The sequence below is a fragment of the Rana temporaria genome, chromosome 1 (genome assembly GCF_905171775.1).
Source record: "Rana temporaria chromosome 1, aRanTem1.1, whole genome shotgun sequence".
NCBI lineage: Eukaryota > Metazoa > Chordata > Amphibia > Anura > Ranidae > Rana > Rana temporaria.
This window is the reverse complement of record NC_053489.1, coordinates 309,112,188-309,128,748: the sequence shown is the minus strand read 5'-3', so window position 1 is coordinate 309,128,748 and position 16,561 is coordinate 309,112,188.

The following is a 16,561-nucleotide window of genomic DNA, read 5'->3' as shown; positions in this document are numbered from 1 at the left end:
GTGAAACCAAAGAAGATTAAGCAAAAGAACATATAGACCCAATAGCAAAAGTTAATATAGAGGTATATGGACATATGTATAGGTCAAATGTCCAAGGGTCAGCATTGTTGGATACTAAACGCATTTGAATTGAGTGCCCACAATGGTTCAGTTACAAAGCCCAGTAGAAAATCTGTGTTGAGATAATACACTGACTGTACATTAGATACAAATTGTGAATAACACTGCACATATACATTTATCAGCAAATGCCAATAGAAACAGAAAAAACATAATAAAAAAATAAAGAAAACAAAGAGGCATAGATATTAGAGAAATGGTTTGAAGCTGAACCCATCGTTCAAACCCGGCAGTTTGAGGGCTGATAAATGGTGAATCCATTTAGCTTTCTTCTGTAGGAGCTGTTTATCATAATCTCCTCCACGGTCTCCTGAGGGATATGTTCCAAGGCAAAGAAACACATCTCTAAACTATCAAAGTGGTGAAATAAGCCCATATGCTGGCTCATTGGGGTCTCCATTTTTTTCTTTTCTTTTGAATCAAAGATACATGGTCCCGAATGCGGTGAAAACATGTTTTTTTAGTTTTACCTATATAGAAGGCATTACAAATGCATACCATAATGTAGACAATGCCTACTGATTGGCAATTGACTGAAAACTTTGGTTTTAATGTGCAGCCATTTGGAAGCAGAATGGATGTACCTGCAAAAGGAACATTTGTGGCAAGGTCTAGTACCCACCAAACCCCGCGGAATAGATTTCCGAGGGGAGTGGTGGCTATGGACCAGCTTATCTCGGAGAGACCTAGATCGTCTAAAAGTAATCTGGGTATGGTTATTAAGATGCTTGGATACAGCCTCATCACCCATCAAGAGATACCAGTGTTTCTCAAGAACATCCCGTATCTGTTGATGATGACCAGAGAACCGGGTGATTAATCTGGTGCCAGGGTTTGATCTTTCGGGCTTGGAATCATACAGAAAAGAACTTCTGTTTTGCAATTTGGCTCTGGCAAAAGCCTTTTTAAGGCACTTTTTGCTATACCCCCGTTCTAAAAACCGCCTACGTAGTATTTGAGATTCTTGTTCAAAGTCGGACTCAGAGCTGCAGTTTCTCCGAAGCCTGAGATACTGTCCATAGGGGATGCTGGCTTTTAAAGGTTCGGGATGAGAGCTGGAGGCATGTAGTAACGAATTCCCAGCCGATGGTTTTCGGAATAAGGGTGTGCCGATGGTTTCATCGCTGAGAATTTGAATTTCTACATCTAGAAAAGTCAGCCTGGTTTGACTACTTGAAGAAGTGAATTATAAATTGAACCGATTGTTTGTGAGGCTGGAAATGAATGCCTCAAGGTCCTCACTAGAACTTGTCCACACAAAAAAAATGTCATCAATAAACCGTCTCCAGAGCGGTATTTGTTCAAGATAAGTCTGAATGGAGTCCTGATGAAAGAGGTCACGCTCCCACCCCCCCAGGTACAGGTTTGCATAAGAGGGGGCACACTTGGTCCCCATAGCAACACCCTGTACCTGGAGGAAGTGAGAGCCACCAAACAGAAAAATATTATTAGTCAAGACAAAACTAGGATGAATTGATTGTAAATGGGGAGGCCTCACTACTCTCCGATGTGAAGCCTTCCACAACACACAGCCCCAAGTAATGAGGAATGGAGTTGTAGAGGGCCTCAACATCCAGGGAAACGAGCCACAAACCCGGAGGAACATTGAGACCATCCAGGATCCTCAGGAGGTCCCCAGTGTCCTTGAGGTAGGACACAAGTCCCTCCACATGAGGTCTTAAATAGTCATCAATCATAGCACTGGCCTGTTCAGTTAAACATCCGTTTCCTGAGACAATTGGACGTCCGGGTGGCTGATGGGCATCCTTATGAATCTTAGGCAGGTGACAATCCACAATGTATTTGTCTCTCTCTCTCTCTCAGACTGATTGACACTTTGTAAATCCCATCCTCGTCGCCACTGTTATATCCTCTGTGTTGTGAGAGACACAAGACTCTGGTCTGAAACAATAGATGTTTATTTCAGGTCATCTGTACACTGCAGCATGCATCCCAGGACAGTACATCTTATCAGCTTCATTACATGTGCTCTTCCAAGATGGCTACTATGCCCCTTGACCCTTGTCATCACTGCTGGGTGGAGCCAGCCTTAAAGTGACAGTACATGTTGAAACCTTCAGATATAGCAGATCCCTAAGAGTCTTTGGTGGAACGGGACATCCAACCCTGTGTCCGCGTCTTGTGGACAGCCAAGAGTTTATGTACCCAGGTGCACGCAGCCTATATAATGATGGGCTGGTGAGAGCAGGAAGTAATGGTAGGTGGAGTTGGAGCAGTGGCTGCTAGTGAGAGAGGCTCTGTTTGAAGACAAGAAAAGAAAAAGGGGAAGGGGAGGGGGATAGCCTAAGAGAAGGCCAATTGAAAGCGGTTACAACAAGTAATGATCTGGTCGGAATTAATACAAAATAATTTTATTCCAAAGATGGCATGAAAAAAGTGCAGTTTATGCAAAATGTCTTAAAAAATTGAATCATATGAAAATAGATTGCCATGGACATAAATGACTAACAGGACTCACAAATAACATAGACACAACACTAGTCCGGACGTTTATAAATCCAGCCGCAAATTGTGTGCTCTTCATCCAATTGGATAAATTATTTATGGGTAATTGTCAGGGAGGAACGTTTCCATGTGTAGATACTTAATAGTATCTACCCTGGCACTGCCAATAAGAGCTTTAACAAGGGGCTGGATCTAGTGTGTGGAAGGAGAGTCAAAGGAGAGAAGAAGCAGAGTTATATTAATGTAGTCTGGGGGCATCTAAATAACTTCGGATGGAAGTAATACTTGTGTGTACACACTGTAAGGCCTTGTACACACGGGCAAACATGTACGATGAAAACGGTCCGCCGGACCGTTTTCAGCGTACATGTCTGCCCGGGGATTTCTGTATGATGGCTGTACTCACCATCATACAGAAATCCGCGCGTACTCGATACGCGGCGACGAGGCCGTGCCGTCGCCGCGACGATGACGCGGCGACGTGCGCGGCCCTGCCAGTTCAATGCTTCCACGCATGCGTCAAAGTCATTCGACGCATGCGAGGGATGGCGGGCGCTCGGACATGTACGGTAGGTCTGTACAGACGACCGAACATGTCCGAGCGGACAGGATTCCAGCGGGCTGTTTCTAAACAAGTTTGGAAATATTTGCCCGCTGGAAAAAGGCCCGGCGGGCAAATGTACGCTGGAATCCTGTCCACTCGGGCCTACACACGACCGAACATGTCTGCTGAAACTGGTCCGCGGACCAGTTTCAGCAGACATGTTCGGTCGTGTGTACGGGGCCTAAGAGCAATTTGATTAGTCGACAGTCCCAATATCAACAGTATCTTTAGGGCATTGGAGCTTTAGTAAGGCAGCAGTATAGGGCAGTTCAGGCAACTGGTAACTGAAACAATTGGTCAGTAGTCATGATACGTTACCGAAGAGTTGCTTGTTGTCACCTTTGGATCTGGCTGCTTAATTCCTTCGTTGTTGAATGTGAGTACCCCGTGAGGGGAGTCACTAAGCCGTGGGGCTAGATGGAATAACATCAATGGCCTCTTTCAGTCCGAATTGAATGTTCCGGTACCGTTTCCTAGGGTGTATATGTGGCCAGTCGGTGACCTGCTTCCAATATTTATGCCCAGTCCTTGCTGTCGGTGCTCCGCGTTGATATGGGCACTCGCTTCGTTGCTCTATTGCTCCTTTGCTCGGTTCTCCCATGCACCACACTTTAGACATCGATTGACAGGCGCAGGGTGATGACGTCAACGCGTTTCACCGTATTTAGTGGCGTAGCTTCGTCTCGGACGTAAACAATGGCAGCTGCCGTACATACTTATATACGACGAGACTGGATGATTTCACCAATGTGAGAGTAAGGGTAATTGGAAAAAGAGAATTTTAGTCCCGTTTTGTAAACATGAGACAAATAGTCCATATGGCAATTTTTCTTGTTTTTTTACTTTGTTTTGTATTGTTGCCATGCCATTTCCTTATTGCAGGGCAGAGGTTCACTATACGGTAAAGTTACCTCTATCCCCACGTCAGCTGTTTGAAGACAGATGCTGTGTGCGTTAAAAAGCTCAAAACTGTGTGCATTAAAGAGCTTGAATATATATATATATATATATATATATATATATATATATATACAGTATCTCACATAAGTGAGTACACCCCTCCCATTTTTGTAAATATTTTATCTTTCCTTTTGACAACACTGAAGAAATGGCACTTTGCTACAATGTAAAGTAGTGAGTGTATAGCTTGTATAACAGTGTAAATGTGCTCTCCCCTCAAAATAACTCAACACACAGCCATTAATATCTAAACCGCTGGCAACAAAAAGGAGTACACCCCAAAGTGTCAATATTTTGTGTGGCCACCATTATTTTCCAGCACTGCCTCAGCCCTCTTGGGCATGGAGTTCACCAGAGCTTCACAGGTTGCCACTGGAGTCCTCTTCCACTCCTCCATGACGACATCACGGAGCTGGTGGATGTTAGAGACCTTTCTCTCTTCCACCTTCCATTTGAGGATGCCCCACAGATGCTCAATAGGGTTTAGGTCTGGAGATATGCTTGGCCAGTCCAACACCTTTACCCTCAGCTTCTTTAGCAAGGCAGTGGTCGTCTTCGAGGTGTGTTTGGGGTCGTTATCATGTTGGAATACTGCCCTGCGGCCCAGTCTCTGAAGGAAGGGGATCATGCTTTGCTTCAGTATGTCACAGTACATGCTTGATCTGAACCAAATACGTTTATCTTGGTCTGATCAGACTACAGGACATGGTTCCAGTAATCCATAGTCTGTTTGTCTTCAGCAAACTGTTTGCAAGCTTTCTTGTGCATCATCTTAAGAAGAGGCTTCCTTTTGGGACGATAGCCATGCAGATCAATGTGATGCAGTGTGCGGGCATGGTCTGAGCACTGACAGGCTGACCCCCCACCCCTTCAGCCTCTGCAGCAATGCTGGCAGCACTCATATGTCTATTTCTCCAAAAAACCCTCTGTATATGACGCTGAACACGTGCACTCAACTTCTTTGGTCGACCATGGCGAAGCCTGATCTGAGTGGAACCTGTTCTGTTAAACTGCTGTAGGGTCTTCGCTACTGTGCTGCAGCTCAGTTTCAGGGTCTTGGCAAATTTCTTATAAGCTAAGCCATATTTACGTTTAGCAACCATTTTTTTTTTCAGATCCTCAGAGAGTTCTTTGCCATGAGGTGCCATGTTGAACTTCCAGTGACCAGTATTATTACTATTATTATTTAGGTACTTATATAGTGATGTCAATTCACGCAGCGCTTTACATATACATTGTACATTCATATCGGTCCCTACCCTCAAGGAGCTTACAATCTAAGGTGTATGAGAGAGTGAGAGCGATAACACCAAATTGAACACACCAGCTCCGCATTCACACCTAATACCATGTAACACTAACAAGTCACATGACATGGGGAGGTAAAAATGGCAAATTGGGCCCAATTTGGACATTTTCACTTAGGGGTGTACTCACTTTTGTTGCCAGTGGTTTAGACATTAATGGCTGTGTGTTGAATTATTTTGAGGGGACAGCAAATTTACATTGTTATACAATCTGTATACTCACTACTTTACATTGTAGCAAAGCGTCATTCCTTCAGTGTTGTCACATGAAATGATATACCGTATTTTCCAGCGTATAAGACGACTTTATGGATGCAAAAAAATGCATCCAAAGTCGGGGGTCGTCTTATACGCCGGTGACCGTCTGACAGTTTGACAGTCTGCTGCGAGCGTCAATGATTTAAAAGCCGCTCCTTCTTCTCAGAGTGTCCTGTGATAGGCAGAACACAAATCTTCCCAGCAGCGCCTCTGTACTGTGTTCCTCCTATCACAGATGCCTTCTCATCCTCGGACGAGATGAGAAGACGTCAGTGATAGGCGGAACACAGAACAGAGGCGCTGCTGGGAAAATTTGTGTTCCGCCTATCACAGGACAGTGTCATGGTCTTACCTCTTTGCAGGCTTCTCATCACTGACATGTGCTAGCAGCCATCTTGCTTCATGGGGTTCTTGTAATCTGTCACACCCTGCGGCTCCTCCTTTTCACTGGGAGGAGCTGGCTGCTCAGCATATATATATATATGACGGCAGCTGCAGTATTTCCTCGCTTGGGCCTTTTGTCTGACACCCCTTCTGTGATCGTGCTGCCTGCTCCTGGTTACCGACCCGGCTACGGACGTTCCTTCTGGTTCCTGATCCCCGGCTTCGTTTCACCCCGTCTTTGGCTACAGACTCCGGCTTGGCTGACTCTCATTCCTGGCTATCGACCCTGGCACCGTTGGACGACTCTTCTGGCTGTTTCGACCGTCAGTGTGGACTTTGATCTTGCTGTTTGGTTTCCAATAAAATCTTCTTATTCATTTATCTGTTTTGTACTTCTGATTCATGCTTCCTTGACATTAGGCCCAAGCCATGAATCCTGACGGTACAGGGCCATCCTCACTACCCATGCTGGTTGCCAGACTTGATCAGCAGGATCACCTGCCGGGTCAGTTCGCTCAGGCGTTGCAAACCCTGCTTGCACGCACTGCTCATCTCGCTCCTGCTGCTGCTAGGCCGGTTGTCGCTCCTGTTACCGCTTACGCTGCCGCTTCGGTTGTTGTGCCAGAGTCTACCCCGGCACCCGTTGTTGCGCCTGCGGTGTCTCGGGGTATGACCGGTTCTGCCCCCCTTCCACAGCGCTTTGGGGGTGAGCCAACTCAGTGCCGAGGCTTCCTTAACCAAGTGGGCATTTATTTCGAGTTGCTGCCACATGCTTTTCCTACTGAGAGATCGAAGGTGGGCTAAGCTTCCTGATCTCGCTGCTCTCGGAAAAGGCCTTGGCCTGGGCAAGTCCTTTATGGGAGAACAAAAATCCGGTGGTTGCCGAGTTTTACGGTTTTGTTGCTTCTCAAATCATTGACGCTCGCAGCAGACAGGGACTGTCACGGCCTGGAAGTCAAATCAAAATGTGAGTGATGGCACTGTTCGCACAGTGGGGAGCAAGTTCAGGCACAGTGGGGGGCAAGTTCAGGCACAGCGGGGGGCAAGTTCAGGCACAGTGGGGGGCAAGTTCAGGCACAGTGGGGGCAAGTGATGGCACAGTGAGGGGCAAGTGATGGCACAGTGGGGGCAAGTGATGGCACAGTGGGGGCAAGTGATGGCACAGTGGGGGCATGTAATGTAATGGCACAGTGAGGCATGTAATGTAATGTAATGGCACAGTGAGATTTGAAAAAGCCTGTTTCTGTCAGCAGTTCTGGCTACCCCTCAGCTTCCAGAAAGACTATTAGGAAGGGGGTAGTCTTATATGGTGAGTATATCCCAAAACCAACATTTTTCCTGGAAAATTAGGGGGTCGTCTTATACGCCCAGTCGTCTTATACGCCGGCAAATACTGTAATAAAATATTTACCGGCTTATCTGTAGGTACTGTGAATATCTTCTAAACTTGCACTGTAAAGGCGATATTTAGAGTGCATGCAGCCGGGTGACGTTGCGGCGTATGCGATCTGAAGGTCCGGCATAAAATGACGGACCTTTCAGAGCCCGTGCCTTAAACGACGGGCATGTCGTAATTGCTCCACTGGCCACTTGTGTAGCTTGAGGCCGCAAACCCAGAAGGAAGACAGAGTGAAGCCCTCTCATTGGTGACAGCGTAGAGCTGGAGGGCTTTTTTTTAAGGTAAGTCTCACATAATGTACTAGTAGGCGATGCATACTAGCACGTTATGACATTTTTTTTTTTTTACTTCAACTTACTTTACTTTTTTACTTCAACTGTGGTTTACTACAGCTTTAACTGCTTCCCACTGTACATATACTTTGACAAGGCGGCCCAGCTGCACGAAACAATGTACCCGTGCACTGTTTCGTCTTCCAGGGTCTGGGGCACGTGCGCGCTGCCAGGGACCAATTCTTCTGTGATTGCCATTCAGTGGGTCCGGCAGCTGCGATGGCTGCCAGCCACCCTTGATCATTTGTGGAGAGGCAGAACGGTGGTCTGCCCATGAAAACAAGGAAGACCGTCATTCTATCACAGAGGAAGAAAGAGCTCTGTGATCCCTGCTAATCAGGAACACAGACGTCTCTCTTCCTCCAGTCAGTCCATCCCCCACAGTTAGAAAGCATTCCCTAGAAGCACACTTAACCCTTTGATCGCCCCTGATGTTAACCCCTTTCCTGCCAGTGTCATTTATACAGTAACAGTGCATTTTTTTTTAGCACTGATCACTGTATTGGTATCACTAGTCCCCAAAAATTGTCACTTAGTGTCTGATTTGTCCACCGCAATGTCGCAGTCCTGCTAAAAATCGCTGATTACTAGTAAAAATAAAAATGCCATATATAGATCTCATAGTTTGTAGACACGATAACTTGCACAAACCAATCAATATACGCTAATTGGGATTTTTTTTTTACCAAAAATATGTAGCAGAATACATATTGTCCTAAATTGATGAAGAAATTTGACTTTTTACATATTTTTATTGGATATATTTTATAGCAGAAAGTAAAAAATATTGTTTTGTCTTTTTTAAATTGTCACTCTTTTTTTGTGCATAGCACAAACAATAAAAATCGCAGCGGTGGTCAAAAACCACCAAAAGAAAGCTCTATATTTGGAAAAAAGGACATACATTTTATCTGGGTACAGCGTCACACGACCGCGCAATTGTCATTTAAAATAACGCTGTGTCGTATTGCAAAAAATGGCCTGGTCATTAAGAGGGTAAATCATTCCAGGGCTGAAGTGGTTAAACACAAAAACTCAATTGCTTTTTCATTTTTTTTTTTCAGAAAAGCTTTAAAATGATAATTCCATGATTACTGACTTTGATGGCTGAGAAATACCACTCATATTGTGTGCTATGTTTTCTAACGTTGTACCCCAAAACTAAATTGCTGTGTGTAACAAATATATTTTGTGACTTTAGGATTACAGTCACATTTTTTTTTTATTATCCTACTAGTACCTCAGTCAGACACCTAATTATGCAGGTTGCCAAGTAACATACAAAAATGTTGATTTACAACACTAATTAATATAATTACAAAAATGCTTCATTATCTAAGAAAGTCTTTACATTACTGTGCTTCCTCATTTCCCAACAATATCAGGAATGGCACAGAAAGTAGCACCTAATAGAACAGAAACATTGGCTACTCCCTCAGTAACAATGTAACCCCCCACCACTCAAAAAATAATGTAAGTGGCTTTTTTGGTAGGTATATGGAACTCAGATAAATAAGGAAGCATGTAAGTTTTATGTATTACATCAACCCTGAGAAATATGTCTCAGTCTAATTTAAAATGCAGGACTGAGACTCTGACGTACATGGCTTTAAAGCATTTTCACAGTGGACCTCTTCCGTAAGTTATTTCCTTTTATTGTGATGATTTACTTTTATGAAAACATTGTCTATTAATACCGGTACTTTACTGCTGAGTACAGATCTCAGGGCAGAGCCATTAGTTGCAGAGTCAAGAAATATAGGATACTTTTACAAATGGCACAACGTTATATTTTCTCTAAATAACACTTGTAAAGGCCACATAATTATATTCATAATGTTGTCCATAATTCAGGAGTGGGATTTTGCAAGCAATACAGAATGGCTTTAACTATATAGTGGCAAGTCATAAGAAGTAATGCGTTTTTTTTGAAAGGTTGTATTTTAACAACAAATGAAGCAGCAAAATGGCCATCTACCAGTAGATTTGAAAACTAGCATTTACTTATTGCTTTCATAAGTAGGTTTTATTACAATAATTGTTGGAATTTCAGTAGGCAATAGGATAAAAAAAGCTCCCAGACAGTCTGCTAGTTCTCCATCTCAAAAGAAAAACTGAGGATTGTGTTCTATGTGGTAGAGGATGAAGGAAGATAAATTGCATTAGCTGTAGTCAAGAAATTAGGTCCAAAAGTTGGCATAGGAAATGTATTTTTATAAGCTACATCAAATCTAAAAATATTAGATCCTTAAAGACTGAGGCCCCGTACACACCATAGAATCTATCCGCAGATAAATCCCATCAAATGGGTTTCAGCGGATAGATTCTATGGTGTGTACACTCCTGGGGATATTTATCCTCGGATAAATCTCCCCTGGGATGGATTTTCAGCAGATGAATATTTGCTGACATGCTCAACAAATCCATCTGCTGAAGTCCATCCCAAAGGATGGATCCGCTCGTCTGTACAGACTCACCGGATCCATCCGTCCAAAGGGATTCCCCGCACGCGTCGTAATGATTTGACGCATGCGTGGAATTCCTTATATGACAGCGTCGCGCCCGTCGCCGCGTCATAATCGCGGCGACGGCGCGACACGTCATCGCCAGAGGATTTCGGCGCGGATTTCAATGCGATGGTGTGTACACGCCATCGCATAGAAATCTTCTGAAATCCTCGAGAGGATTTATCCGCGGATACGGTCCGCTGGACCGTATCCGCGGATAAATCCTCTCGTGTGTATGGGGCCTGAGGATAAATAATGGTGTTTCTGAGCTTATCCAGAACACTCAAGCCCTGTACACACGGCCGAGAATCCCGTCGTAAAAAAAAACGTTGTTTTTCTCGACGGGATTCTTGTCAAGCTTGACGGGATTCTTGTCTAGCTTTCCTTGCATACACACTGTCAAGCCAAAATCTTGTCGTTCTCAAACGCGGTGACGTACAACACGTACAACGGCACTAAAAAGGGGAAGTTCGATTCCACTGGAGCCACCCTTGGGGCTGCTTTTGCTAATCTCATGTTACTGCGTGTTAAGTAAAAGTTTGGTGAGAGACGATTTACACTTTTCAGTCTTCGTGCTTTTCAGTCTGTTACAGCGTGACGAATGTGCTGTCTCCATTACGAACGCTAGTTTTACCGAAAGTGTGATTCTAACCATGCGCAGGCTTTTAAGACTCAGAAAAGCATACACACAAACATTTTTTTTAGTCGTAAACCAGCCTGACGAGAATCGCAATGAGAAAATTGAGACTCCCAACGAGAAAATCGAAAACTTGAAAGGTAACCATGAAAAAAGTTTTAGGTACCTCTCATAAAGTCTGTTACCCATTTTAGGTCCAGACTATAAAGCACATGTAAATCCCAACCCCTTTGTAGTTCCCTTTGGTCTGTTGAATGTACCATTGAAAGTGTTTTGATATATTTATTCTAGAAGTGCAAAAAAATACTCGCTCTTACCAGAAATCTTGTCAGCTCATTTTTTTCCTGTGCTTTTTGAATGTGCTGCATTCTTATCAGTTACATTGTTTCCAATTATCCAATAACACACAGTGCAATGAAACAACTTGTATTAAAATAATGCAGAAACAGTTCACAAATAACCTGGTGGGAAGGCAGCCCAACTGGGAAAGCTCACAGTTCCAACAGCATGTAGAGATCAGAATGCAGTCGAATGTCAGTGTCTGTAGAGAGGAGAAGAATGCAGCCTGGCTATCCTGTGCCCAACAGGCGGGTGTCCAATGAAGTTTTCAGTACTACACCTTGCCTCCTCATCAGGAACCTTTCTATGCTGCTACTTCTTAGACTGTCCCTACCAGGCAGGGTACCTGTACCTACTCTACCAACTTGCAAATGCAGACTTGGGGCTCTGCCTGACCCAAGATGTCTGCCAGAGTCACATGGGGTGGCGGTTCCTCATGAACTGTGTTCCTCTTGACTTCCTCTCCAACTGCAGTGCTATTAATAGAGAAAATAGGCTGCACCTGCCTACACACTGACAGAAAAAGTTATCTGCTATAGAAAGTTGGAGAGGCTACTGTGCTTGTAGTATGTGCCATTGAGGTAAGATTTCTAGTTCTGCAATGAGGTAAGATTCCTAGTTGGGTTGCATTGCTGTGGCATATGAGACATGTGATATTGAATCTTCCTGCAATGCATACCAGATCTGGATAATGTAAAATTTTACATTTTACATTGATCACGTTTAGTTTTAGTATGATCAGTAGGGAAGGAAAAAAAAACAATAGTTTTAGAAGAATCTTTTTTACAGTGGTCATGAGCCCCATCAATAAAATTGGTGATCTTGAACATTCTTTGAACACATAATGAGGGGTACACAGGAAGGTAGGTTCAAGCGTACAGTATCTATGATCAAAATCTAAACTCATATATTCACTTATATAATTGTATTTAAAATATTTCTAGCCTACGACTATTAATCTGAATGATCTTGAAGATCCGCACACCTTTACTTGCGAGTAGGCACTGCTGTGTTACACATTTCAGAGAGAATGCCTTCTGACCTACAGAGGTTTTGAGTGGAGGAGTTTCAAGAGGTGGAGGAATCGGTATTTGCAGGCAGCAAGGTACCATGGGATATATAGTTCTTAGAAATTAAAAGGAAACAGCAGAGGAGAAGCAGCAAAGCATGCAGGGAATACAAGTAGTTGTGGAAAATAGATGGCCAGCAGACACTGGCCAGGAGACAGGCAGGACTCACAACATGAAAGGAGATTATTTAAGTGAGTTTATATTGATTTGCCAATATATCCAATTGTTTGCATTGTTATTAGAATGCTGATAATATAAAAAAAATTGTGTATGCTGTGACCAAGGAACTCTTTTCACTAGTTAAGAGTAGAGGTACAAGTCATGGTCTTGTTTTTTTAAGAGCTATGTATTTGTATCACTGCTACATGGTAAAAAAAATACAGTAATGCATCACCTTATTAGAAAAGAAAACTATATTCTATTTTATTAAAAACAGCCTAAAGCAGCAACTGGATCTCTTGACTGCTGAATAAGATATGAAAGGACCCTTTGAGATTTTGCCCTGAAGTCTGTGGTTTCAGTTAGATCCATGTAAACGATTCAATTTTGCGCAGAAGGAAAAAATACATGCTTACCTATTTCATAGTCCTGAAATGTAAAGGTTGTCCAATTTATTTTAATATAGAATATGACATGTCTCATAATAGGAAGCCTATACTGCATTAAAACGCAATTTACAACAATATAAAACTAAAATGCAAACCTGTTAGAATATGGCCTACACTCTTTCCATAAGTATTCACCTAGAAAAAATAAATAAACTATACATGTATAAAGGGTTAAACAGGTAATTAAATATCTACAAAAACTTTTATTCACTAGTCCTAAGGCTATGCCTAACCTACATTCATATCCAGTTGATGCAAATTTGAATCTCAAGGACAAAACTTCAGCAGCCTTTTCATAAATCTAAGCCTATGCATTTCATAATATTGTAATTACTTTTTTTTTTATTATTCTCAGGCAACTTAAGGAGAGACTGAATCAATCAATCACCTTTCTGAATTAAAAAAAAAAAAACGAATAAGGAAGCCAAGAAAAAAAAAAAAAAGATAAATATATTTTTATCAAGTAAGTGGAAATGTTCTTGTGACTGTTGGGTCTAAATATAATATGGATTAAAAGCCTGTGATAAACTTGTTCTTTTCATTTGCCAATTTCCATTTGATTTCTAAGCAGGGGTAAAACGGTTTTGCATAGACCATCGCAGATGCTGCCAAAGAGAAAGCCAAAAGAAAAATCTTCAGAAGCAGAAATAAAGAAATGGCTTCTGTTCTGGAGCAGTGGGATTGTGGGGTGATGAACTGCATATAACCAAAGCATAAGGAAAAATATATTTGTTTTTGATCAAACAGCAAATCCGCCTCCAATGTTCCATTATACAGCCTTGAAACAATATATAGCAGCAACATGTTTTCTGTATTTATGCTTTCATTTTCTCTGTTCCTTTTCTTTCTTTTACTTGGAGGAATATTATTTTGAACACTCTTTTTAGCTCAAGGCAAATTATCTGTGGCTATAGGAAATTATTATTGTATCTGTCTGTCTTCATCAGTTTTTCTAGTAAGTTTATGAATCTTTTTTTTCTATATTAAGTACAAATTGTATCTGAGGCAAAACAATACTTTTATATAAAGTGGTTGAAATATGTGCAGCTTAGTTCAGGAGTTAAAATGGTTCTAAATGCTCAAGGTTTTTTACCTTTATGCATTCTATGCATAACGTTTAATAACTTTCTATATGCAGCAGTACCCCCCACCTAAATCCTCATGCACACTGGACGTTATAAAAACACCAGTAGTGTTAGCTGTAGAAATCTGTAGCTATAGAATGAGTTTTTCAGTGTTTTTGCATTAACTTTTTTCATCATTTTTTAGTTGTAGCCTTTTTTTTGTTTTTGTTTTTGGAAAACTATACTCCCACAAGAGCTTATGGCTCAAAAACTCTGATTAAGTCCAAATAGCGCGTTTTTTAAGATTTTATCAGAGTTAGAGTGTTTTTACAGCTGAAAAACTCCTCTTAAAACCCACTAGTAATATACAGTATATACTCTGCATATAGTATAGATTAGATATTCAGTGTAGAATCCTTATTCAGGCAGTGTAGTATATATAATATAGTGTATTGAAGTGGGTAAGGGGAACCCTGCGCCAAAACCCTTCAGGTCTGTAATGGATTTTAAGGGGAACCCAGCATCATAATAATAAAAAAAATGCAGCGGGGGGGTCCCCCCAAAATCCATTAAAAAGTGTTAGCTGGAGTTTGACTTTAATAGGTTGTAAATCCTCATGATTTTTCACCTTAATGCATTCCATGCATTAAGGGAAAAAACCTTCTGTGGTGCTGCAGCCCCCCCCGAGCCCCCGTTTTACTTACCTAACCCCGACCTTTCTCCGACCAGGAACGAGCGCACCAGCACTAGCTGGTGTCTTGTGTCCTGATTGGATAGATTGGCAGGTCGAAGAAAAAAAGGGGGGGGGAACGAGAGTGCCCCTCTCCTGAACCATACCAGGCCACATGCCTTCAACATGGGGAGGGTGACCCCCAGGACATTTTATTTTTATTTTGGTGTGGGCTTCCCCTTAAAGTCCATACCAGACCTGAAGAACATGGATTTTGGGGGGACCCCCATGCCATTTTTTTCTTAAATTTTGGTGCAGGGTTTTTCAATGATCCTTTTATATATATTGCCGGGATCTGACAAAACATTACAGCAGCAAGCAATTTTAAATGAATTTTTTTCCTTTATTAATTAGTAATTTTGCTACGGGACTGTTATGAACATGGGAAACATGCTACTTTACAGGCAGACTAAGGGGACCCCCATGCACAATATTTAAAGGAATATTTCATTTTTATTGTTTCACTTTAAGCATTATTAAAATTACTGCTCCTGAAAAAAAAATCAGTTTTTAAAACTTATTTTTTTGCATTTATACATGTCTCCTGGGGCAGGACCCGGGTCCCCATACACTTTTTTGGCAATAACTTGCATATAAGCCTTTAAAATTAGGAACTTTTGATTTTTCATGTGTGTGTCCCATAGACTTTAACGGTGTTCGCATGTTAGCACTACTTTTTTGCCTGTTCGCATGTTCTGCTGTGAACCGAACCTTGGGGTGTTCGGCTCATCCCTAGTCTCTATGCAATGTAAGCAGATCGTGGCCAGTGGGGTGCTGTACATAGCTTTCAAAATCATTACAGCAACTTGCCTCAGTTTTCCTCTCAAGAGCTCTCAGCCATGATGAAAAAAAAATAGCTTCTGGGAGTTATTATGCAAATATCAAAGTGCCTTGATGAGTGGATGTTAGTCTGGAGAAGTAGATGTTCCAAGCAGTAGCGTAGCTTGGGGGGGGGGGGGGGGGGGCAGGGGGCACCTTGGCCCCGGGCGTGATATTTAGGGGGGCGAATTTTCACGCTGCTTCCTCCTATATTTAGGTTCCGTAACTTTCGTGTGTCCCCAGCACTCCGGCCGCCATGTTGAGTGTCCGACGCCCTGTGATTGGGCGTATTGCGGTCATGTGAGGTGTAGGGCTGGCCTGTCTGCATTAGCGGTTGCTGCTGAAGTCCCGCCTCCGGACTTGACCCCCATACGCCCAACCACAGTGCGCCGGACACTGCCTCCTCCCCTCCGCCTCCTCCGCTGCCTTCGCCGCCACCTCCTCCTCCTCCATCGCTGCGGGAGAATGTGAGCCACAGTGACCTCCGCTGCCAATAATGTGTGCCGCCTCCGCTGCTGCCGCCACCGCCGCTGCCTCCACCTCCTCCACCGCCGCCGCCAACCAAAAATGTGAGTCGCCTCCACTGCATCCTCCTCCTCCGCTGCTGCCGCCACTGCCGCTGCCTCCTCCTCCACCGCCGCCACCTTTGCCTCCTCCGCTGGGATTTGGATAACCAATGTGAGCACCTCTGCCACCACCAGGGCCGCCTCCTCCAATCCGCCAGCCAGACCGATGCAGGCCAGGACTGGACAAGAAGAAGGTGAGTGACTTTGAGACTCCCTAGTGTTACTGTCTGGCCCTGGGGGGGAGGGAAATAGAGAGAGAAAGGGAATACTGTAGGCAGCAGGACAGTGTAGTATGGTGGTCAGTGTAGTGTAGTATGGTGGTCAGTGTAGTGGACAGTATAGTACAGTAGTCAGTGTAGTACGGTGGTCAGTGTAGTATGGTGATCAGTGT